At 45.1% G+C, this 22,679-nt stretch overlaps 12 non-coding genes across 12 annotated transcripts; all 12 read left to right on the top strand.

The window, feature by feature from the left end:
• Window positions 1-90: 90 nt before the first annotated feature.
• TRNAV-UAC (transfer RNA valine (anticodon UAC)) lies at window positions 91-163 on the top strand. Its single transcript has one exon. It is a non-coding gene; the product is annotated as a tRNA-Val (tRNA).
• A 927-nt stretch (window positions 164-1,090) lies between these two features.
• On the top strand, window positions 1,091-1,163 carry TRNAV-CAC (transfer RNA valine (anticodon CAC)). Its single transcript has one exon. It is a non-coding gene; the product is annotated as a tRNA-Val (tRNA).
• Window positions 1,164-2,260: 1,097 nt separating this feature from the next.
• TRNAV-CAC (transfer RNA valine (anticodon CAC)) lies at window positions 2,261-2,333 on the top strand. Its single transcript has one exon. It is a non-coding gene; the product is annotated as a tRNA-Val (tRNA).
• Window positions 2,334-3,430: 1,097 nt separating this feature from the next.
• TRNAV-CAC (transfer RNA valine (anticodon CAC)) lies at window positions 3,431-3,503 on the top strand. Its single transcript has one exon. It is a non-coding gene; the product is annotated as a tRNA-Val (tRNA).
• Window positions 3,504-4,406: 903 nt separating this feature from the next.
• TRNAV-UAC (transfer RNA valine (anticodon UAC)) lies at window positions 4,407-4,479 on the top strand. The gene has a single exon. It is a non-coding gene; the product is annotated as a tRNA-Val (tRNA).
• Window positions 4,480-14,726: 10,247 nt separating this feature from the next.
• On the top strand, window positions 14,727-14,799 carry TRNAV-UAC (transfer RNA valine (anticodon UAC)). The gene has a single exon. It is a non-coding gene; the product is annotated as a tRNA-Val (tRNA).
• Window positions 14,800-14,894: 95 nt separating this feature from the next.
• Window positions 14,895-14,967, top strand: TRNAV-UAC (transfer RNA valine (anticodon UAC)). The gene has a single exon. It is a non-coding gene; the product is annotated as a tRNA-Val (tRNA).
• A 769-nt stretch (window positions 14,968-15,736) lies between these two features.
• On the top strand, window positions 15,737-15,809 carry TRNAV-AAC (transfer RNA valine (anticodon AAC)). Its single transcript has one exon. It is a non-coding gene; the product is annotated as a tRNA-Val (tRNA).
• A 255-nt stretch (window positions 15,810-16,064) lies between these two features.
• TRNAV-UAC (transfer RNA valine (anticodon UAC)) lies at window positions 16,065-16,137 on the top strand. The gene has a single exon. It is a non-coding gene; the product is annotated as a tRNA-Val (tRNA).
• Window positions 16,138-16,904: 767 nt separating this feature from the next.
• Window positions 16,905-16,977, top strand: TRNAV-AAC (transfer RNA valine (anticodon AAC)). Its single transcript has one exon. It is a non-coding gene; the product is annotated as a tRNA-Val (tRNA).
• A 97-nt stretch (window positions 16,978-17,074) lies between these two features.
• TRNAV-UAC (transfer RNA valine (anticodon UAC)) lies at window positions 17,075-17,147 on the top strand. Its single transcript has one exon. It is a non-coding gene; the product is annotated as a tRNA-Val (tRNA).
• A 3,820-nt stretch (window positions 17,148-20,967) lies between these two features.
• On the top strand, window positions 20,968-21,039 carry TRNAV-CAC (transfer RNA valine (anticodon CAC)). The gene has a single exon. It is a non-coding gene; the product is annotated as a tRNA-Val (tRNA).
• The last annotated feature ends 1,640 nt before the right edge of the window (window positions 21,040-22,679 follow it).

Below are 22,679 nucleotides of genomic sequence, written 5' to 3'. Positions count from 1 at the left end.
TCTCTAGGAAAATGTTTTTTTTGACTTTCAGTGCTTGTTCTTTATTGCTTGCCATGACCACAGGATTTTTTTTTTAGTTTGAATTGGTTGGTTTCTGTAGTGTAGCGGTTATCACGTTTGCTTTACACGCGAAAGGTCCTCTGTTCGAAACAGGGCAGAAACACAGAGTTCCTCTTGCAAACTAGCGCTTTTGACAATGAGTGCTTGATCTTTAATGCTTGCCATGACCACAGTAAACGCTCTTGTCTGGTTACTGTAGTGTAGTGATTGTCCTGTTTGCCATCCTCCTGAAAGTTCCCTGTATTGATTCCGGGCAGAAACATGTGGCTTTTCTTTATTTTGATCACAAACGTATATTGTTGGCTTAATTAGCCTTAGTTAGCATATTCTATTGCTGGTTTAATGAGCATTACTTTTACCAATGTGATTACTTCTACCCGTTTTTGCTTTTGGCAAGCATGTGTGTTTTTGACAGTGTCTAAGTGTTCCTAATTCAAGTAACACCTGATAGGATCAAGGTGCAAAAGCAGGCATCTAGGTGCTTTTTCTTTTTGGCTTTTGGACAAAGGCATGAGAATGTTTTGTAGAGCATGGTTTTGTTTCCCTGTTTGTTCTTTTTCTCCAAAAGCCTGACAAATGAAAGGTTCCTGTGTTTCAAAATGCACTTGGTCCTGTCTTCTGACATAGAGGAAGACCTCTTGACTTTGGCTGGCTGTTTTTTTCTTTTTCAAGTTCATTTCAGCATGTTTAAACATCTTTAGCTTTGCATGGAGTTTCTGAAGTGTAGTGGTTGTCACGTTCACCTCACACGCGAACGGTCCCCAGTTCAAAACTGGATAGAAGCATGACATTAGGCGTTGATATTAAAGCTTTTGACGTAGAGTCTTTGTTCTCGATGGCTCGTCATGACCACAGTAACCTTCCGCAGCCGTTTTCTGTAGTGTAGTGGTTATCACGTTCGCCTAACACGCGAAAGGTCCCCAGTTTGAAACTGGGCAGAAACACGCTGTTACCCTTTGGTATCCAAGCTTTTGACTTTCAGTTCTTGATCTCGATTGCTTGTTGTCACCACAGTAAACGCTTGCTTCCGGTTTCTGTAGTGTAGCGGTTATCACGTTCGCCTCACACGCGAAAGGTCCCCAGTTCGAAACTGGGCAGAAACACAGCTTTTTCTCTTGGAAAACGATCTTTTTGACTTTCAGTGCTTGTTCTTTATTGCTTGCCATGACCACAGCATTTTTTGTTTGTTTGAATAGTTTGGTTTCTGTAGTGTAGCGGTTATCACGTTCGCTTTCCAGGCGAAAGGTCCTCAGTTCGAAACTGGGCAGAAACACAGCGTTCCTCTTGCAAACTAGCGCTTTTGACAATGAGTGCTTGATCTTTAATGCTTGCCATGACCACAGTAAACGCTCTTGTCTGGTTACTGTAGTGTAGTGATTGTCCTGTTTGCCATTCTCCTGAAAGTTCCCTGTTTTGATCCCGGGCAGAAACATGTGGCTTTTCTTTATTTTGATCACAAACGTATATTGTTGGCATAATTAGCCTTAGTTAGCATATTCTATTGCTGGTTTAATGAGCATTACTTTTACCAATGTGATTATTTCTTCCCGTTTTTGCTTTTGGCAAGCATGTGTGTTTTTGACAGTGTCTAAGTGTTCCTAATTCAAGTAACACCTGATAGGATCAAGGTGCGAAAGCAGGCATCTAGGTGCTTTTTCTTTTTGGATTTTGGACAAAGGCATGAGAATGTTTTGTGGAGCATGGTTTTGTTTCCCTGTGTGTTCTTTTTCTCCAATAGCCTGACAAATGAAAGGTTCCTGTGTTGCAAAATGCACTTTGTCCTGTCTTCAGACATAGAGGAAGACCTCTTGACTTTGGCTGGTTGTTTTTTTCTTTTTCAAGTTCATTTCAGCATGTTTAAACATCTTTAGCTTTGCATGGAGTTTCTGAAGTGTAGTGGTTGTCACGTTCACCTCACACGCGAACGGTCCCCAGTTTGAAACTGGATAGAAGCATGACATTAGGCGTTGATATTAAAGCTTTTGACGTTGAGTCTTTGTTCTCGATGGCTCGTCATGACCACAGAAACCTTCCGCAGCCGGTTTCTGTAGTGTAGTGGTTATCACGTTCGCCTAACACGCGAAAGGTCCCCAGTTCGAAACTTGGCAGAACCACGCTGTTACTCTTTGGTATCCAAGCTTATGACTTTCAGTTCTTGATCTCGATTGCTTGTTGTCACCACAGTAAGCGCTTGCATCCGGTTTCTGTAGTGTAGCGGTTATCACGTTCGCCTCACACGCGAAAGGTCCCCAGTTCGAAACTGGGCAGAAACACAGCTTTTTCTCTTGGAAAACGATCTTTTTGACTTTCAGTGCTTGTTCTTTATTGCTTGCCATGACCACAGCATTTTTTGTTTGTTTGAATCGGTTGGTTTCTGTAGTGTAGCAGTTATCACATTCGCTTTACACGTGAAATGTCCTCAGTTCGAAACTGGGCAGTAACACAGCGTTCCTCTTGCAAACTAGCGCTTTTGACAATGAGTGCTTGATCTTTAATGCTTGCCATGACCACAGTAAACACTCTTGTCTGGTTACTGTAGTGTAGTGATTGTCCTGTTTGCCATCCTCCTGAAAGTTCCCTGTTTTGATCCCGGGCAGAAACATGTGGCTTTTCTTTATTTTGATCACAAACGTATATTGTTGGCTTAATTAGCCTTAGTTAGCATATTCTATTGCTGGTTTAATGAGCATTACTTTTACCAATATGATTATTTCTACCCGTTTTTGCTTTTGGCAAGCATGTGTGTTTTTGACAGTGTCTAAGTGTTCCTAATTCAAGTAACACCTGATAGGATCAAGGTGCGAAAGCAGGCATCCAGGTGCTTTTTCTTTTTGGATTTTGGACAAAGGCATGAGAATGTTTTGTGGAGCATGGTTTTGTTTCCCTGTGTGTTCTTTTTCTCCAATAGCCTGACAAATGAAAGGTTCCTGTGTTGCAAAATGCAATTTGTCCTGTCTTCAGACATAGAGGAAGACCTCTTGACTTTGGCTGGCTGTTTTTTTCTTTTTCAAGTTCATTTCAGCATGTTTAAACATCTTTAGCTTTGCATGGAGTTTCTGAAGTGTAGTGGTTGTCACGTTCGCCTCACACGCCAACGGTCCCCAGTTCGAAACTAGATAGAAGCATGACGTTAGGCGTTGATATTAAAGCTTTTGACGTTGAGTCTTTGTTCTCGATGGCTCGTCATGACCACAGTAACCTTCCGCAGCTGGATTCTGTAGTGTAGTGGTTATCACGTTCGCCTAACACGTGAAAGGTCCCCAGTTCGAAACTGGGCAGAAACACGCTGTTACCCTTTGGTATCCAAGCTTTTGCCTTTCAGTTCTTGATCTCGATTGCTTGTTGTCACCACAGTAAGCGCTTGCGTCCGGTTTCTGTAGTGTAGCGGTTATCACGTTCGTCTCACACGCGAAAGGTCCTCAGTTCGAAACTGGGCAGAAACACAGCGTTCCTCTTGCAAACTAGTGCTTTTGACAATGAGTGCTTGATCTTTAATGCTTGCCATGACCACAGTAAATGCTCTTGTCTGGTTACTTTATTGTAGTGATTGTCCTGTTTGCCATCCTCCTGAAAGTTCCCTGTTTTGATCCCGGGCAGAAACATGTGGCTTTTCTTTATTTTGATCAAAACGTATATTGTTGGCTTAATTAGCCTTAGTTAGCATATTCTATTGCTGGTTTAATGAGCATTACTTTTACCAATGTGATTATTTCTACCCGTTTTTGCTTTTGGCAAGCATGTGTGTTTTTGACAGTGTCTAAGTGTTCCTAATTCAAGTAACACCTGATAGGATCAAGGTGCGAAAGCAGGCATCTAGGTGCTTTTTCTTTTTGGCTTTTGGACAAAGGCATGAGAATGTTTTGTGGAAAATGGTTTTGTTTCCCTGTTTGTTCTTTTTCCAATAGCCTGACAAATGAAAGGTTCCTGTGTTGCAAAATGCACTTTGTCCTGTCTTCAGACATAGAAGAAGACCTCTTGACTTTGGCTGGATGTTTTTTTCTTCTTCAAGTTCATTTCAGCATGTTTAAACATCTTTAGCTTGGCATGGAGTTTCTGAAGTGTAGTGGTTGTCACGTTCACCTCACACGCGAACGGTCCCCAGTTCGGAACTGGATAGAAGCATGACATTAGGCGTTGATATTAAAGCTTTTGACGTTGAGTCTTTGTTCTCGATGGCTCGTCATGACCACAGTAACCTGCAGCAGCCGGTTTCTGTAGTGTAGTGGTTATCACGTTTGCCTAACACGCGAAAGGTCCCCAGTTCGATACCCTTTGGTATCCAAGCTTTTGACTTTCAGTTCTTGATCTCGATTGCTTGTTGTCACCACAGTAAGTGCTTGTTGCTGGTTTCTGTAGTGTAGCGGTTATCACGTTCGCCTTACACGCGAAAGGTCCCCAGTTCGAAACTGGGCAGAAACACAGCATTTCTCTTGGAAAATCATCTTTTTGACTTTCAGTGCTTGTTCCTTATTGCTTGCCATGACCACAGCATTTTTTGTTTTTTTTAAATCAGTTGGTTTCTGTAGTGTAGCGGTTATCACGTTCGCTTTACACGCTAAAGGTCGTCTGTTCGAAACTGGGCAGAAACACAGTGTTTCTCGTGCAAAATAGAGCTTTTGACAATGAGTGCTTGATCTTTAGTACTTGCCATGACCACAGTAAATGGTTTTGTCTGGTTACTGTAGTGTTAGAGATTGTCCTGTTTGCCATCCTCCTGAAAGTTCCCTGTTTTGATCCCGGGCAGAAACATGCGGCTTTTCTTTATTTTGATCACAAACGTATATTGTTGGCTTAATTAGCCTTAGTTAGCATGTTCTATTGCTGGTTTAATGAGCATTACTTTTACCAATGTGATTATTTCTACCAGTTTTTGCTTTTGGCAAGCATGTGTGTTTTTGACAGTGTCTAAGTTTTCCTAATTCAAGTAACACCTGATAGGATCAAGGTGCGAAAGCAGGCATCTAGGTGCTTTTTCTTTTTGGCTTTTGGACAAAGGCATGAGAATGTTTTGTGGAAAATGGTTTTGTTTCCCTGTTTGTTCTTTTTTCCAATAGCCTGACAAATGAAAGGTTCCTGTGTTGCAAAATGCACTTTGTCCTGTCTTCAGACATAGAGGAAGACCTCTTGACTTTGGCTGGATTCTTTTTTCTTTTTCAGTTTCCTTTCAGCATATTTAAACATCTTTAGCTTTGCATTGAGTTTCTGAAGTGTAGTGGTTGTCACTAGAGTTGAGTGACTTTTGGTTTTTTAGGGTCGCGTTTCGTTTCGTGAAACCCGACTTTTCCAAAAGTCGGGTCGAGCAAGATCGTCCGATTATAGGGAAAAGTCGGGGTCGTCCCAAAACACGAAACCCAATGTAAGTCAATGGGGAATAAAAGTCAGCAGTGAGAGGAGGACAGGAAACACACCTACAGTGCCCATTTGAATGCCAAAAGCATCAATTCTTCTTACTTAAGCTTGTCAACCTTAATTAACTTCATAATACAAGTTACGCACTGAAAAATGGGGGTTATTTTGCTAAAGTTGTGGGGGGGGAGGGCTGGCTGCAGGTTTTCATGTGCCCTGGGCGAAAGAGCGCCCCTTTAACACATACCACAACTCATCATGCTCCGATACGGCAGAGAAATAGCGGTATAGTACAATGAAAAATACCTCACTTTTTACATCTCATGACGAGGCCCATCTATTTCTCCATACAGAATCATTGGTCCCATATAATGTTTGAAACAGTATATGATGAGCTCTACATAATGCTACAGTATATGTTGGTCCCCATGGATGAAGCTCCACTGTCTTATGGGCCCAAATAATGCTCCAAACATAATGGGCCCCATTTCTAATGCTCTAGTGTATAATGGGCCCTGTAAATGCTGCTCCAGTGTCTGATGTCCACCTTTGGAATGTTCCAGTGTATGGTGGGCCCCATCTATCATTCTCCAGAGTATAGTGCTCCCCAAAAATTGCTGTCCCAACATTGAAAACAATCAAATAAGTCTCCTCGCTAGGGAATCCCTGTACTAGTCTGGACTCCTCGTCATCCCCATCTTCCATTTCACTGCACAGTATTTCAACTTTGCAAGTGCTGTGATCCTGGGCAAGCAGGGGGGGCCCACTCGTTGGCGACGGCACTGGCACAGGGCCCCTGATAGTACGTGTGTCTGATGGCGGGTGGGCCGAACCTGCACTTTCATCTGCATCTTCCTCTTTGTCACCGTGTAAGATGGAACTGTATATGGGAAGGGTAACCTGAGTTTCATCAGGGTCAGATTCAGGTCGTGTAGCGTGCGAGGGGAATGTAGTGGTCTGGGTCAATGTACCAGCAGATTCATCGAGCAATGGTTGGGCATCAGTGCACTTGTGTCGCCCCCAGGAGTACGGTCACCACAGTGGCATTACCTTCTTCCTAGGGAGTGTGATGTCATGCTTGGGAGCAACGAAGGATCTCTCTAGCAGGTTAACTGATTGGGCGGCGTTATTCCCACGAGTCATGACCCTCCAAACAGCTTTGATGAAGGCAAAGTGTTTGTTTTACGTGGGCAGTATGGTTGCAAAGCTGAACCTTAAAGGAATGTCCAGAAGGGCACCACCAGGAGTGGAGCCTACGGTTAAATTCGACTCCACCTGGGAAACCTCAACCATGCCAGCTACAGAACAGATGCACACATTGCAAGCTTAATTCCGTTAACGAACGAGACTCCGTCATGCCCCGCGGTCCGAGTCCGGCTTACTAGAGGGACACGTGAGGCTCTGGCACATGAGATTGGCCAATAACTGGTGTGTCATGCCCTTACATGTCCGTGGCTGCATGTGCGCTACACTGAAAAGGCCAGCGTTTGTCGCTTACAGGTGCAGATAACCCGCTGAACAACGTTAGTGATGGGGATCACTGATTACAATTATTACCCGCGAACAATGATTTCCCAGTAAGTGCAGGTCAACCGCAGTTCCGGAATTAGGCCTAACCATCATTCCTGAAAAAATGAAAAACTTACGTGTGCAAACCACAGGTGCTGTAGCTTGCTTAACAGCTCGCCAGCCGTTCTCACGCCCTGTATGGATTACACGTGATTGCACAAAGGTGAGAAAGGGTACCGTATCCCCAGATAACATGTATGGATAGCGTACACATTCAAAATATATGTCTATACATCAGGAGGCAGGCTCAGACGGTGTTAGGCCCAGTATGGATTGCACGTGATTGCACAAAGGTTTGAAAGGGTACCGTTTCCCCGGATAACATGTATGGATAGCGTACACATTCAAAATATATGTCTCAGGAGGCAGGCTCAGATGGTGTTAGGCCCAGTATGGATTGCACGTGATTGCACAAAGGTTAGAAAGGGTACCGTATCCCCGGATAACATGTATGGATAGCGTACACATTCAAAATATATGTCTCAGGAGGCAGGCTCAGACGGTGTTAGGCCCAGTATGGATTGCACGTGATTGCACAAAGGTTAGAAAGGGTACCGTATCCCCGGATAACATGTATGGATAGCGTACACATTCAAAATATATGTCTCAGGAGGCAGGCTCAGACGGTGTTAGGCCCAGTATGGATTGCACGTGATTGCACAAAGGTTAGAAAGGATACCGTTTCCCCGGATAACATGTATGGATAGCGTACACATTCAAAATATATGTCTATACATCAGGAGGCAGGCTCAGACGGTGTCAGGCACAGTATGGATTTGACGGCCCAGACTACACAGCGGAGGAGCAGGGAGAGGTAAAGATTGCAAATGCTGGGGCCCTGCCCAAGCAAGGGGGGCCCACTCGTGGGCGTCGGTACTGGCACTGGGCCCCTCATAGTACGGCGGTGTGTCTGACGGCGGGTGTGCACCACCACCGTCAGAGACACTTGATTGCACTATGAAGGACCCTGTACCAGTGCCCGCGCCCAAGAGTCGGCCTACCCACCTGTCCAGGGCAACGGCACTCGCACGGTGTCGTGCGCTAGGTGGTGACCCCGGCCATGGGGGGGGAGGCAGCACAGTTAGGGAGTTTTAGAAAGTGGCATATGTTGATGTTGGACATTCAGCTGATGCAAAAGGTGAAATAGGTCAAGTCCCAGGAAGAGGTGGACCAAAGCAAGCCATTTTTCTGTCACCCTATGTGTCATCAGAGGAAGGTGGGACAAAATCCTTGGAAACCCATGCATGGTTCATTTTAATGAAGGTTAGATCATCCACATTTTGGGTTGACAGACGGGTCCTTTTTTCTGTCAGGATTGATCCAGCTGCACTGAAGACTCTTTCCGATAGCACACTTGCAGCTGGGCAAGCGAGCTCCTGTAAGGCATATTGGGCCAATTCAGGCCAGGTGTCCAGTTTAGCGGCCCAATAGTCAAAGGGGAATGACCTGTGTGGGAGAACATCGATATGGGAGGAAAAGTAGTTTGTAACCATAGTTGACAACTGCTGTCTCCTGTCACTTTCCATCGATGCAGTATTACCAGTTGTGTGAGCGGTACTTGAAAAATCAGTCCACAACATTGTCATGAAACCCCTGTCTCCAACGCCACTTCTGCTGTGTGCACCACGAACACCTCTGCCAAGCTGCCCCCGGCCCGTACGGCTCGTGTGAGAACCATCACCGCTGCTGTGTGCTGGGAATGCCTCAAGCAACCGATTTACCAGAGTTGCTTGTTTATTAGCCAATATTAGGTCAAGGTTCTCCTGTGGCATGATGTTTTGCAATTTGCCTTTATAGCGTGGATCCAGGATGCTGGCCAACCAGTAGTCATCATCGTTCATCATTTTGGCAATGCGTGTGTCCCTTTTTAGGATCTGCAAGGCATAATCTGACATGTGGGCCAATGTTTACTTAAAAAGCCATCCCTGGACCAGAACTGCACTGCTAACTACAGACCTGTCTCTAACCTTCCCTTCATCTCTTATCTCCTGGAACGCCTGGTCCACTCCCGTCTAATCCGCTATCTCTCAGATAACTCTCTTCTCGACCCCTTACAATCTGGTTTCCGCTCTTTACACTCTACTGAAACTGCCCTCACTAAAGTCTCTAATGATTTAATAACAGCTAAATCGAAAGGTCATTGCTCCCTGCTGATTCTCCTGGATCTCTCTGCCGCATTTGACACTGTGGATCACCAGCTCCTCCTCACTATGCTCTGCTCTATAGGCCTCAAGGACACAGCCCTCTCCTGGTTCTCCTCCTACCTCTCTGACCGCTCCTTCACTGTATCTTTTTCCGGCTCCTCTTCCTCTTCTCGTCCCCTTACTATCGGGGTCCCGCAGGGCTCAGTCCTAGGCCCCCTCCTCTTCTCTTTATACACTGCCCCTATTGGACAAACAATCAGCAGATTTGGGTTCCAGTATCATCTCTATGCTGATGACACCCAATTATACACTTCTTCCCCTGACATCACCCCTACCCTAATTCAAAATACCAAGGATTGTCTGTCTGCTGTCTCTAGCATCATGTCCTCCCTCTATCTGAAACTAAATCTCTCTAAAACTGAACTTCTTGTGTTTCTCCCCTCTACTAACCTCACTCTACCTAACATCGAAATAACCCTGGAGGGTTCAACCATAACTCCCAAGCAGCATGCCCGCTGTCTTGGGGTCATATTCGACACTGAACTTTCCTTTACTCCGTACATCCGATCACTCAGTCGCTCTTGTCACCTGCATCTTAAAAACATCTCCAGAATCCGACCTTTTCTCACCTTTGAAACTGCTAAGACTCTTACTGTCGCTCTTATTCATTCTCGTCTGGACTACTGCAACTCTCTTCTGATCGGTCTCCCTCTTACCAAACTTTCTCCTCTCCAATCCATCTTGAATGTGGCAGCCAGGGTCATATTTCTGTCCAGCCGCTTCACCGATGCCTCCATCTTATGCCAGTCATTACACTGGCTACCTATTCGCTACAGGGTCCAGTATAAACTCATCTCTCTCTCCCACAAAGCTCTCCACTGTTCTGCACCGCCTTATATCTCCTCTCTCATCTCTGTCTATCGCCCTACACATGCCCTCCGTTCTACAAATGACCTAAGACTAACATCCCCCGTAATCCGAACCTCGCACCTCCGTCTCCAAGACTTCTCTCGTGCTGCTCCAGCTCTCTGGAATGCACTTCCCCAGATGATCAGACTGATACCTAGCCCTGACCTATTCAAGCGCGCTTTGAAAACCCATCTCTTCAAAGAAGCCTATCACATCAACTACTCAGCAAGCTAACTTTGCCCTGTTCCCGCCTTCCAAATATTATTCTGAATCTGCACCCTACTATTCATCTGTCTCCACACCCTTCATGCACATGATAACTGCACTTGATACTTGTCTATTGCACTTAAACACACGGGCTGATGACCGGATCATGCAGCTTTATATGAAAATCCCTATTATAATTGCCAGACCTGAATTAACAAGCATTTCTCACCTACTGTGTCCCCCCATTTCCTTGTAGATTGTAAGCTTGCGAGCAGGGACCTCACTCCTAATGTCATTGTTTGAATTGTCTTAACTTGTATTGAATTTATTGTCTGTACATGTCCCCGCTTAATTGTAAAGTGCTGCGGAATATGTTGGCGCTATATAAATAAAAATTATTATTATTATTAATGTTCCCGGTGTCAATGATGCACTGCGAGTGCTGGTTGGAGGAGCACTTTCTGGCAAATCCACATCCCTCCAGTCATGCACAAACCCTGTACCAGACCTTGCCACGCCAACATTTTCACTTGCCCCACGAGATGCATCCTCCTCCCCTAAGTAATCATCCCCATCCTCCTCCTCCTCCTCCTCTTCTTCCTCCACCTCGTCCAGGAGAGGTCCCTGAGCAGACAATGGCTGAATGTCATCAAGGATTCCCTCCTCCTCTTCCTCCTCATCAACATTGGCTGCAGATGCCTGCTCCTTAAGGTGCGTCAAAGTTTGCATGAGCAGACGCATAAGTGGGATGCTCATGCTTAGGATGGCGTCGTCTGCGCTTACCAGCCGTGTGCATTCCTCAAAACACTGAAGGACTTTACAGAGGTCTTTCAGCTTCGACCACTGCACACCTGTCAACTCCATGTCTGCTCTCAAAGTGCCTGGCCGTGTATGCTCCCACAAATGCATTATGGCCTGCCTCTGCTTGCACAGCCGCTCCACCATGTGCAGGGTGGAGTTCCACCTTGTTGCAATGTCGATAATGAGGCGGTGGTTGGGAAGGTGGAGCAATCGCTGCAGCTTCTGCATACGAACGGAGTGTACAGGCGACCGGCGGATGTGCGCGCACAGTCTTCGCACCTTCTGGAGCAGGGCTGTTAACTCAGGATAATTTTTGAGGAAGCACTGCACCACCAGGTTCAAGGTGTGAGCCAAGCAAGGTATATGGCTGAGTTTTGAAAGGGCTATGGCTGCCACAAAATTACAGCCGTTATCACTAACTACCTTGCCTGCCTCAAGATGTACACTGCCCAGCCATGACTCAGTTTGTCGCTTCAAGTACTCGTCCAGAACCTCGGCGGTGTGTCTGTTGCCCAAACACATCATCTGCAACACAGCCTGCTGACGCTTTCCACTAGCTGCTCGATAGGGGGACACATCGTGTGCAACAGTGGCAGCTGCAGATGGAGTGCTCGTACGACTGCGCTCTGTGGACGAGCTTTCGCTTCTGGTGGAGGAGGAGGGTCGAACGCCTACAGCCAACTGTTTCCTATACCGTGGGCTAGGCAGCACTGTCCCACCACCGCTGTCCCCTGTGGACCCTGCATCCACCACATTAGCCCAGTGCGCAGTGATGGACACGTAACGGCCCTGGCCATGCCGACTGGACCATGCATCAGTTGTGAGGTGCACCTTTCCGCTCACTGACTGCTTGAGTGCATGGACAATGCGGTCTTTCACATGATGGTGGAGGGCTGGGATGGCTTTGTGAGAGAAGAAGTGGCGACTGGGTAGGTCATAGCGTGGTACTGCATAGGCCATGAGTTCGCGGAAAGCTGTGCTTTCCACCAACCAAAAGGGCATCATCTCAAACGAGATTAGTTTGGCAATGTGGGCGTTCAAACCCAGTGTACGCGGATGAGAGACTGAGTACTTTCTTGACCTACTCATAGTGTCTGGGAGGGTGAGCTGGACTTGAGAGCTGCATATGGTGGAAGTAGCGGTGGACAGGGCGGACTGAGAGAGGGTTGATGATGGTGATGGAGTTGGTGTTCTTTCTGATGGCCTAGAATCAGTCTTTCGTTTATATAACAGTGGGATTCCCTGACTGCTGTGGCCTTGCAACGACACCTCAACATTTGCTGCTGTGCTAACCGGTGGGCTTACAGTGGGGGAAACAATGTAGCGTTGCTGACTACCTTCGTTGTGATCAGTTGCACATGTGGCACTTGAGGTTTGGTGTTGTGTCCACGCTTGCAAGTGCATGCTGGTTAAATGTCTAAGCATGCAACTGGTATTCAAATTTTTCAGATTTTTCCCTCGGCTAAAGGTCTTTGCGCACTTCTTACAGATAACCTTGGCCTGATCATGAGGATTTTGTTCAAAAAAGTGCCACACTGCACTCTTCCTACTTTGGCAGACATTTTGCGGCCTAGCACGCTGTGATCTTTTGACCCTCTGGACAAGCTGTCCAGCAACTCTTTTGATGTTTGGAACCTGTCTTTGGAGTGCTCCGGGCCTGCCAGATAACAGCTGTTGCGATGTTGATGTCTGCTGTGGATGCTCCTCATCTGAGCTATTGGAAGCAGCACCCTCTTCCCCCAATGGATGCCAATCTGGGTCAACAACTGGGTCATCCATCACCTCCTCTTCTATGTCATGTGCACCTTCCTCTGTGTCACCGTGTATGGTGGTATAGTGTGCGGGAAGGGGCACCTGAGTCTCATCAGGGTCAGAATCTGGCTCTGTACACTGCGAGGACAATGTAGTGCTCTGAGTGAATGTACCAGCAGAATCATCCATCAGCGGCAGTGCATCAGTGCACTCCATGTCAGATTCATCTTGGCCTGGGTAATTCACCATTTCACTTGATAATCCAGGCATGGTATGTGAAAACAGCTCCATGGAGTAATCAGTCGTATGGCCTGCGTCATCCTTCAATCTTGGTTGGGGTGAAGGACACAAGGAAAGGTGTGGTTCATGAACATGAGCCTCCAATGACGACTCAGTGCTTTTACTTTTTACAACTGAAGAAGAGGAGGCGATAGAGCTGGAGGCTGAGTCAGCAATGTAAGACAAAACTTTTTCCTGATGCTCTGGCTTTAAAAGCGGTTTGCCAACTCCTAGAAAACTAAGCGTTCGAGGCCTTATGTAGCCAGACGATGACGCAGGCTCAACACCTCCTGCATTCGGTCCTATTTTGCTCTTGCCACTACCATCAGATCCACTACCAGCACCATCATTACCAGCTGCCAACCCCCGCCCAATTCCACGGCCTCTTCCACCAGCCTTCCTCATTTTTGGTAGAAATGTAGACAAAATCCAACAAACTATATAGTAATGTAAAACAAGGTACAAGGTGTCTATAGGACAGGCGAGATTTTGAATTTCTGCAGACACTTGTGGACACTGGACACTTTTGGATTGTGTGAGGCCCAATGAATATCTGAGCGCTATGTGACAGGCTCGATGGCACAGCTGTGACCAAAGTGACTAGAGGATAAGGGAGATTTTGAATCTCTGCACACGCTTTTGGACACTGGACACTTTTGGATTGTGTGAGGCCCACTGATATCTGAGCGCTATGTCACAGGCTCAATGGCACAGCTGTGACCAAAGTGACTAGAGGATAAGGGAGATTGGATTGCTTTTAAAAAAGCAGTTTGCAGAGCAGTGGGTAAACAGCAATGCCAGCCTGTCAGGAAGCCTTAAAAGGCAGCCCAACAACCAACACCACTGATACACCACAATATAGCCTCCCCTTGCACTGCACACACAGTGACTGGTGTGTTGTGCAGGCCAAATTGCTAGCAGCAGAAGCAGTTTTTTTTCTTCTCAGCAAGACAAAAAAAAAAATTGGGATTGCTTTTAAAAAAGCAGTTTGCGGAGCAGTGGGTAAACAGCAATGCAGGAATGTCAGGAAGCCTTAGAAGGCAGCCCAACAACCAACACCACTGATACACCACTATATAGCCTCCCCTTGCACTGCACACACAGTGACTGGTGTGTTGTGCAGGCCAAATCGCTAGCAGCAGAAGCAGTTTTTTTGTCTTCTTCCCTACCTAACGCTCTCCCTACAGAATCAGCAGCAACCTCTCCCTATACTGAGATCGGCAGAAGTAAGATGGCGGTCGGCGTGCACGCCCTTTTATACCCCCTGTGACGCCCACCAAAGCAAGCCAATCACTTGCATGCCCTTCTGAAAGATGGTGGTGACCCCTGCCTATGTCTTCACGTTGCCCACAGTGTCCTTGGATCTTGATTGGCTGAAAAAGAGCGCAAAACAAACTTTTGAAACGCGACTTTGGCACGTAAGTCGCCGACCTCGTGGCCGACCTCATCCTAGGGTCGGGTTTCGTTTCATGAAACCCGACTTTGCCAAAAGTCAGCGACTTTTGAAATTTTTCGACCCGTTTCGCTCAACTCTAGTTATCACGTTCACCTCACACGCGAACGGTCCTCAGTTCGAAACTAGGCGTTGATATTAAAGCTTTTGACGTTCAGTCTTTGTTCTCGATGGCTCATCATGACCACAGCAACCTGTTGCAGCCAGTTTCTGTAGTGTAGCGGTTATCACGTTCACCTTACACGCGAAAAGTCCCCAGTTCAAAACTGGGCAGAAACACAGTTTTTCTCTCGGAAAATAATCTTTTTGACTTTCAGTGCTTGTTCTTTATTGCTTGCCATGACCACAGCATTTTTTTGTTGTTGAACCGGTTGGTTTCTGTAGTGTAGCGGTTATCACGTTCGCTTTACACGCGAAATGGCCTCAGTTTGAAACTGGGCAGAAACACAGTGTTTCTCTTCCAAAATAGAGCTTTTGACAATGAGTGCTTGATCTTTAGTGCTTGCCATGACCACAGTAAATGGTTTTGTCTGGTTACTGTAGTGTAGTGATTGTCCTGTTTGCCATCCTCCTGAAAGTTCCCTGTTTTGATCCCGGGCAGAAACATGTGGCTTTTCTTTATTTTGATCACAAACGTATATTGTTGGCTTAATTAGCATTAGTTAGCATATTCTATTGCTGGTTTAATGAGCATTACTTTTACCAATGTGTTTATTTGTACCAGTTTTTGCTTTTGGCAAGCATGTGTGTTTTTGACAGTGTCTAAGTTTTCCTAATTCAAGTAACACCTGATAGGATCAAGGTGCGAAAGCAGGCATCTCGGTGCTTTTTCTTTTTGGCTTTTGGACAAAGGCATGAGAATGTTTTGTGGAAAATGGTTTTGTTTCCCTGTTTGTTCTTTTTTCCAATAGCCTGACAAATGAAAGGTTCCTGTGTTGCAAAATGCACTTTGTCCTGTCTTCAGACATAGAGGAAGACCTCTTGACTTTGGCTGGATGTTTTTTTCTTTTTCAAGTTCATTTCTGCATGTTTAAATATCTTTAGCTTTGCATGGAGTTTCTGAAGTGTAGTGGTTGTCACGTTCACCTCACACGTGAACGGTCCCCAGTTCGAAACTGGATAGAAGCATGACATTAGGAGTTGATATATTATAGCTTTTGACGTTGAGTCTTTGTTCTCGATGGCTCGTCATGACCACAGTAACCTTCCACAGCCGGTTTCTGTAGTGTAGTGGTTATCACGTTCGCCTAACACGCGAAAGGTCCCCAGGTCGAAACTGGGCAGAAACACGATGTTACCTTTGGTATCTAAGCTTTTGACTTTCAGTTCTTGATCTCGATTGCTTGTTGTCACCACAGTAACCTCTTGCAGCTGGTTGCTGTAGTGTAGCAGTTATCACGTTCGCCTCACACGCGAAAGGTCCCCAGTTCGAAACTGGGCAGAAACACAGCTTTTCTCTTGGAAAATGATCTTTTTGACTTTCAGTGCTTGTTCTTTATTGCTTGCCATGACCACAGCATTTTTTTGATTTTTTGAAATGGTTGGTTTCTGTAGTGTAGCGGTTATCATGTTTGCTTTACACGCGAAAGGTCCTCAGTTCGAAACTGGGCAGAAACACAGCGTTTCTCTTGCAAACTAGCGCTTTTGACAATGAGTGCTTGATCTGTAATTCTTGCCATGACCACAGTAAACGCTCTTGTCTGGTTACTGTAGTGTACTGATTGTCCTGTTTGCCATCCTCCTGAAAGTTCCCTTTTTTGATCCCGGGCAGAAACATGTGGCTTTTCTTTATTTTGATCACAAACATATATTGTTGGCTTAATTATCCTTAGTTAGCATATTCTATTGCTGGTTTAATGAGCATTACCTTTACCAATGTGATTATTTCTACCCGTTTTTGCTTTTGGCAAGCATGTGTGTTTTTGACAGTGTCTAAGTGTTCCTAATTCAAGTAACACCTGACAGGATCAAGGTGCGAAAGCAGGCATCTAGGTGCTTTTTCTTTTTGGCTTTTGGACAAAGGCATGAGAATGTTTTGTGGAAAATGGTTTTGTTTCCCTGTTTGTTCTTTTTTCCAATAGCCTGACAAATGAAAGGTTCCTGTGTTGCAAAATGCACTTTGTCCTGTCTTCAGACATAGAGGAAGACCTCTTGACTTTGGCTGGATGTTTTTTTCTTTTTCAAGTTCATTTCAGCATGTTTAAACATCTTTAGCTTTGCATGGAGTTTCTGAAGTGTAGTGGTTGTCACGTTCACCTCACATGCGAACGGTCCCTGGTTGGAAACTGGATAGAAGCATGATATTAGGCGTTGATATTAAAGCTTTTGACGTTGAGTCTTTGTTCTCGATGGCTCGTCATGACCACAGTAACCTTCCGCTGCCGGTTTCTGTAGTGTAGTGGATATCACGTTCGCCTAACACGCGAAAGGTCCCCAGTTCGAAACTGGGTAGAAACACAGCTTTTTCTCTTGGAAAACGATCTTTTTGACTTTCAGTGCTTGTTCTTTATTGCTTGCCATGACCACAGCATTTTTTGTTTTTTTGAATCTGTTGGTTTCTGTAGTGTAGCGGTTATCACGTTTGCTTTACATGCGAAAGGTCCTCAGTTCGAAACTGGGCAGAAACACGCTGTTACCCTTTGGTATCCAAGCTTTTGACTTTCAGTTCTTGTTCTCGATTGCTTGTTGTCACTAGTGTTGAGCATTCCGATACCGCAAGTATCGGGTATCGGCCGATACTTTCTGTATCGGAATTCCGATACCGACTTCCGATATTTTTTCAATATCGGAATTCGGCATCGGAATCGGAAGTTCAAAGTTGATTGACAGCCTGACGTCATCATGATGCGTGGTGTGTGCGCATCATGATGCGCCGTCATTTCGGGCCTTCCGGGGGTCTCTGCTGGCCTGCCGGGGGGCTGTGTGGACTGCCCGGGGTCTGTACCGGCCTGCCGGGGGGCTGTGCCGGCCTGCCGGTGGTCTGTGCACCCTGTGGGGGTCTGTACCGGCCTGCCGGGGGGCTGTGCCGGCCTGCCGGTGGTCTGTGCACCCTGTGGGGGTCTGTACCGGCCTGCCGGGGGGCTGTGCCGGCCTGCCGGTGGTCTGTGCACCCTGTGGGGGTCTGTACCGGCCTGCCGGGGGGCTGTGCTGGCCTGCCGGGGGGCTGTGCTGATGTCCGGGGGTCTGTGCAAGCATCGTCCGATGGTACTACAAGTCCCATCTGGCGATGCCTGCTACCATGACAGTGATTGACACATTAGCCAATGATGGGACAGTAGTAGTCCAATCATCCGGCTAATGTGTTAAATGTTAAAAAAAAAAAAATACTACATACATACTACATGCATGCTACATGCATGCTACATACATACTACATGCTACATACAAACTACATATATACTACATGCATGCTACATACATACTACATATATACTACATGCATGCTACATACATACTACATGCTACATACATACTACATGCTACATACATACTACATATATACTACATACATACTACATACATGCTACATACTGCATGCTACATACATACTACATACATACTACATACATACTACATACATACTACATGCATGCTACATGCATGCTACATACATACTACATACATACTACATACATGCTACATGCATGCTACATGCATGATACATACATACTACATGCTACATACATACCACATACATGCTACATACATACTACATGCTACATACATACTACATATATACTACATGCATGCTACATACATACTACATGCTACATACATACCACATACATACTACATACATACTACATGCTACATACATACTACATATATACTACATACATACTACATACATACTACATACATACTACATGCATGCTACATACATACTACATACATACTACATGCTACATACATACCACATATATACTACATACATACTACATGCATGCTACATACATACTACATGCTACATACATACCACATACATGCTACATACATACTACATACATACTACATGCATGCTACATATATACTACATGCTACATACATACTACATACATGCTACATACATACTACATACATACTACATGCATGCTACATACATACTACATGCTACATACATACTACATACATACTACATGCATGCTACATACATACTACATGCTACATACATACTACATATATACTACATGCATGCTACATACATACTACATGCTACATACATACCACATACATACTACATACATGCTACATGCTACATACATACTACATATATACTACATGCATGCTACATACATACTACATACTGTATATACTACATGCATGCTACATACATACTGCATGCTACATGCATGCTACATACATACTACATACATACTACATGCTACATACATACCACATATATACTACATACATACAATACATTCATACAATACATACATAGACATACAGTACATATAACATAGAGTAACATACTAACCAATACTTGTCAGATTGTTCCCCGAAGCCATTGTCTTTTCCGGAATAAATATTAACATAACAAACCACAAAAATACTCACCCACGATCCGAAGCAGTCCACGAGTGTGTCCCACGACGATCTTGGGTAGAGTACTGCAGCATTAGATGATGCTGCCGTTCTCTACGGGCTGCAGGAATCCAATGACGGAAGGTAGGTATCCTTCCGCACTGTATTCCTCCGCCACTTAAAAAAAAAAAAGTCCCTAGTCTCACTTTATGCAATTGCTGCGTGGGAAATTCCCACACAGCAATGGCATAAAGTGAGACTAGGGACTTTTTTTTTTTTTAAGTGGCGGAGGAATACAGTGCGGAAGGATACCTACCTTCCGTCATTGGATTCCTGCAGCCCGTAGAGAACGGCAGCATCAGCTGATGCTGCAGTTCTCTACCCAAGATCGTCTTGGGACACACTCGTGGACTGCTTCGGATCGTGGGTGAGTATTTTTGTGGTTTGTTATGTTAATATTTATTCCGGAAAAGACAATGGCTTCGGGGAACAATGTGACAAGTATTGGTAAGTATGTTACTCTATGTTATATGCACTGTATGTCTATGTATGTATTGTATGAATGTATTGTATGTATGTAGTATATATGTGGTATGTATGTAGCATGTAGCATGTATGTAGTATGTATGTAGCATGCATGTAGCATGCAGTGTGTATGTAGCATGCATGTAGTATATATGTAGTATGTATGTAGCATGTAGTATGTATGTAGCATGCATGTAGTATATATGTAGTATGTATTTAGCATGTAGTATGTATGTAGCATGCATGTAGTATATATGTAGTATGTATGTAGCATGTAGTATGTATGTAGCATGCATGTAGTATATATGTAGTATGTAGCATGTAGTATGTATGTAGCATGCATGTAGTATGTATGTAGCATGCATGTAGTATGTATGTGGTATGTATGTAGCATGTAGTATGTATGTAGCATGCATGTAGTATATATGTGTTATGTATGTAGCATGTAGCATGCATGTAGCATGCATGTAGTATGTATGTAGTATGTATGTAGTATGTGGTATGTATGTAGCATGCATGTAGTATGTATGTAGTATATATGTGGTATGTATGTAGCATGTAGTATGTATGTAGCATGCAGTATGTATGTATCATGCATGTAGTATATATGTAGTATGTGTGTAGTATATATGTAGTATGTATGTTGCATGTAGTATTTATGTAGTATGAATGTAGCATGTATGTAGTATGTAGTATGAATGTAGCATGTATGTAGTATGCATGTTGCATGTATGTAGCATGTAATTTTTTTTTTTTTACATTCAACACATTAGCCGGATGATGGGACTACTACTGTCCCATCATTGGCTAATGTGTCAATCACTGTCATGGTAGCAGGCATCGCCCGATGGGACTTGTAGTCCCATCGGACGATGCCTGCACAGACCCCCGAAGCCTGCACAGACCACCGGCAGGCCGGCACAGCCCCCCGGCAGGCCGGCACAGCCCCCCCGGAGCCTGCACAGACCACCGGCAGGCCGGCACAGCCCCCCGGCAGGCCGGCACAGCCCCCCGGAGCCTGCACAGCCCCCCGGCAGGCCGGCACAGCCCCCCGGCAGGCCGGCACAGCCCATCGGAGCCTGCACAGACCACCGGCAGGCCGGCACAGCCCCCCGGCAGGCCGGCACAGACCACCGGAGCCTGCACAGACCCCCTGGCAGGCCGGCACAGCCCCCCGAAAGGCCCGTACAGACCCCAGAGAGGCTGTACAAGGCAAAAACAGGGTTTTTCTTATTCCGATACCGGAAGTCCCATAGACTTGAATGGGACTTCCGGTATCGGAATCGGCGATACCGATACTTTTTTTAAAGGTCGGCCGATCCATTCCGATCCGATACTTTGAAGTATCGGACGGTATCGCTCAACTCTAGTTGTCACCACAGTAAGCGCTTGCATCTGGTTTCTGTAGTGTAGCGGTTATCATGTTCGCCTCACACGCGAAAGGTCCCAGTTCGAAACTGGGCAGAAACACAGCTTTTCTCTTGGAAAACGATCTTTTTGACTTTCAGTGCTTGTTCTTTATTGCTTGCCATGACCACAGCATTTTTTGTTTTTTTGAATCTGTTTGTTTCTGTAGTGTCGCGGTTATCACTTTCGTTTTACACGCGAAAGGTCCTCAGTTCGAAACTGGGCCGAAACACAGCGTTTCTCTTGCAAACTAGCGCTTTTGACAATGAGTGCTTGATCTTTAATGCTTGCCATGACCACAGTAAACGCTCTTGTCTGGTTACTGTAGTGTAGTGATTGTCCTGTTTGCCATCCTCCTGAAAGTTCCCTGTTTTGATCCCGGGCAGAAACATGTGGCTTTTCTTTATTTTGATCACAAACGTATATTGTTGGCTTAATTAGCCTTAGTTAGCATATTCTATTGCTGGTTTAATGAGCATTACTTTTACCAATGTGATTATTTCTACCCGTTTTTGCTTTTGGCAAGCATGTGTGTTTTTGACAGTGTCTAAGTGTTCCTAATTCAAGTAACACCTGATAGGATCAATGTGCGAAAGCAGGCATCTAGGTGCTTTTTCTTTTTGGCTTTTGGACAAAGGCATGAGAATGTTTTGTGGAGCATGGTTTTGTTTCCCTGTTTGTTCTTTTTCTCCAATAGCCTGACAAATGAAAGGTTCCTGTGTTGCAAAATGCACTTTGTCCTGTCTTCAGACATAGAGGAAGACCTCTTGACTTTGGCTGGATGTTTTTTTCTTTTTCAAGTTCATTTCAGCATGTTTAAACATCTTTAGCTTTGCATGGAGTTTCTTAAGTGTAGTGGTTGTCACGTTCACCTCACAGGCGAACGGTCCCCAGTTTGAAACTTGATAGAAGCATGACATTAGGCGTTGATATTAAAGCTTTTGAAATTGAGTCTTTGTTCTCGATGGCTCGTCATGACCACAGTAACCTTCCGCAGCCGGTTTCTGTAGTGTAGTGGTTATCACTAGAGTTGAGCGACTTTTGGTTTTTTAGGGTCGCGTTTCGTTTAGTGAAACCCGACTTTTCCAAAAGTCGGGTCGAGCTTGATCGTCCGATTATAGGGAAAAGTCGGGGTCGTCCCGAAACACGAAACCCAATGTAAGTCAATGGGGAATAAAAGTCGGCAGTGAGAGGAGGACAGGAAACACACCTACAGTGCCCATTTGAATGCCAAAAGCATCAATTCTTCTTACTTAAGCTTGTCAACCTTAATTAACTTCATAATACAAGTTACACACTGAAAAATGGGTGTTATTTGGCTAAAGTTGTGGGGGGGATGGCTGGCTGCAGGTTTTCATGTGCCCTGGGCGAAAGAGCGCCCCTTTAACACATACCACAACTCATCATGCTCCGATACGGCAGATAAATAGCGGTATAGTACAATGAAAAATACCTCACTTTTTACATCTCATGACGAGGCCCATCTATTTCTCCATACAGAATCATTGGTCCCATATAATGTTTGAAACAGTATATGATGAGCTCCACATAATGCTACAGTATATGTTGGTCCCCATGGATGAAGCTCCACTGTCTTATGGGCACAAATAATGCTCCAAACATAATGGGCCCCATTTCTAATGCTCTAGTGTATAATGGGCCCTGTAAATGCTGCTCCAGTGTCTGATGTCCACCTTTGGAAT

Source organism: Dendrobates tinctorius, unplaced genomic scaffold (assembly GCF_039654945.1).
Source record: "Dendrobates tinctorius isolate UK_male_01 unplaced genomic scaffold, ASM3965494v1 ptg000421c, whole genome shotgun sequence".
Lineage (NCBI taxonomy): Eukaryota > Metazoa > Chordata > Amphibia > Anura > Dendrobatidae > Dendrobates > Dendrobates tinctorius.
Note: the sequence above shows the minus strand (reverse complement) of the source record. Positions and strands in the feature narration are given on the sequence as shown.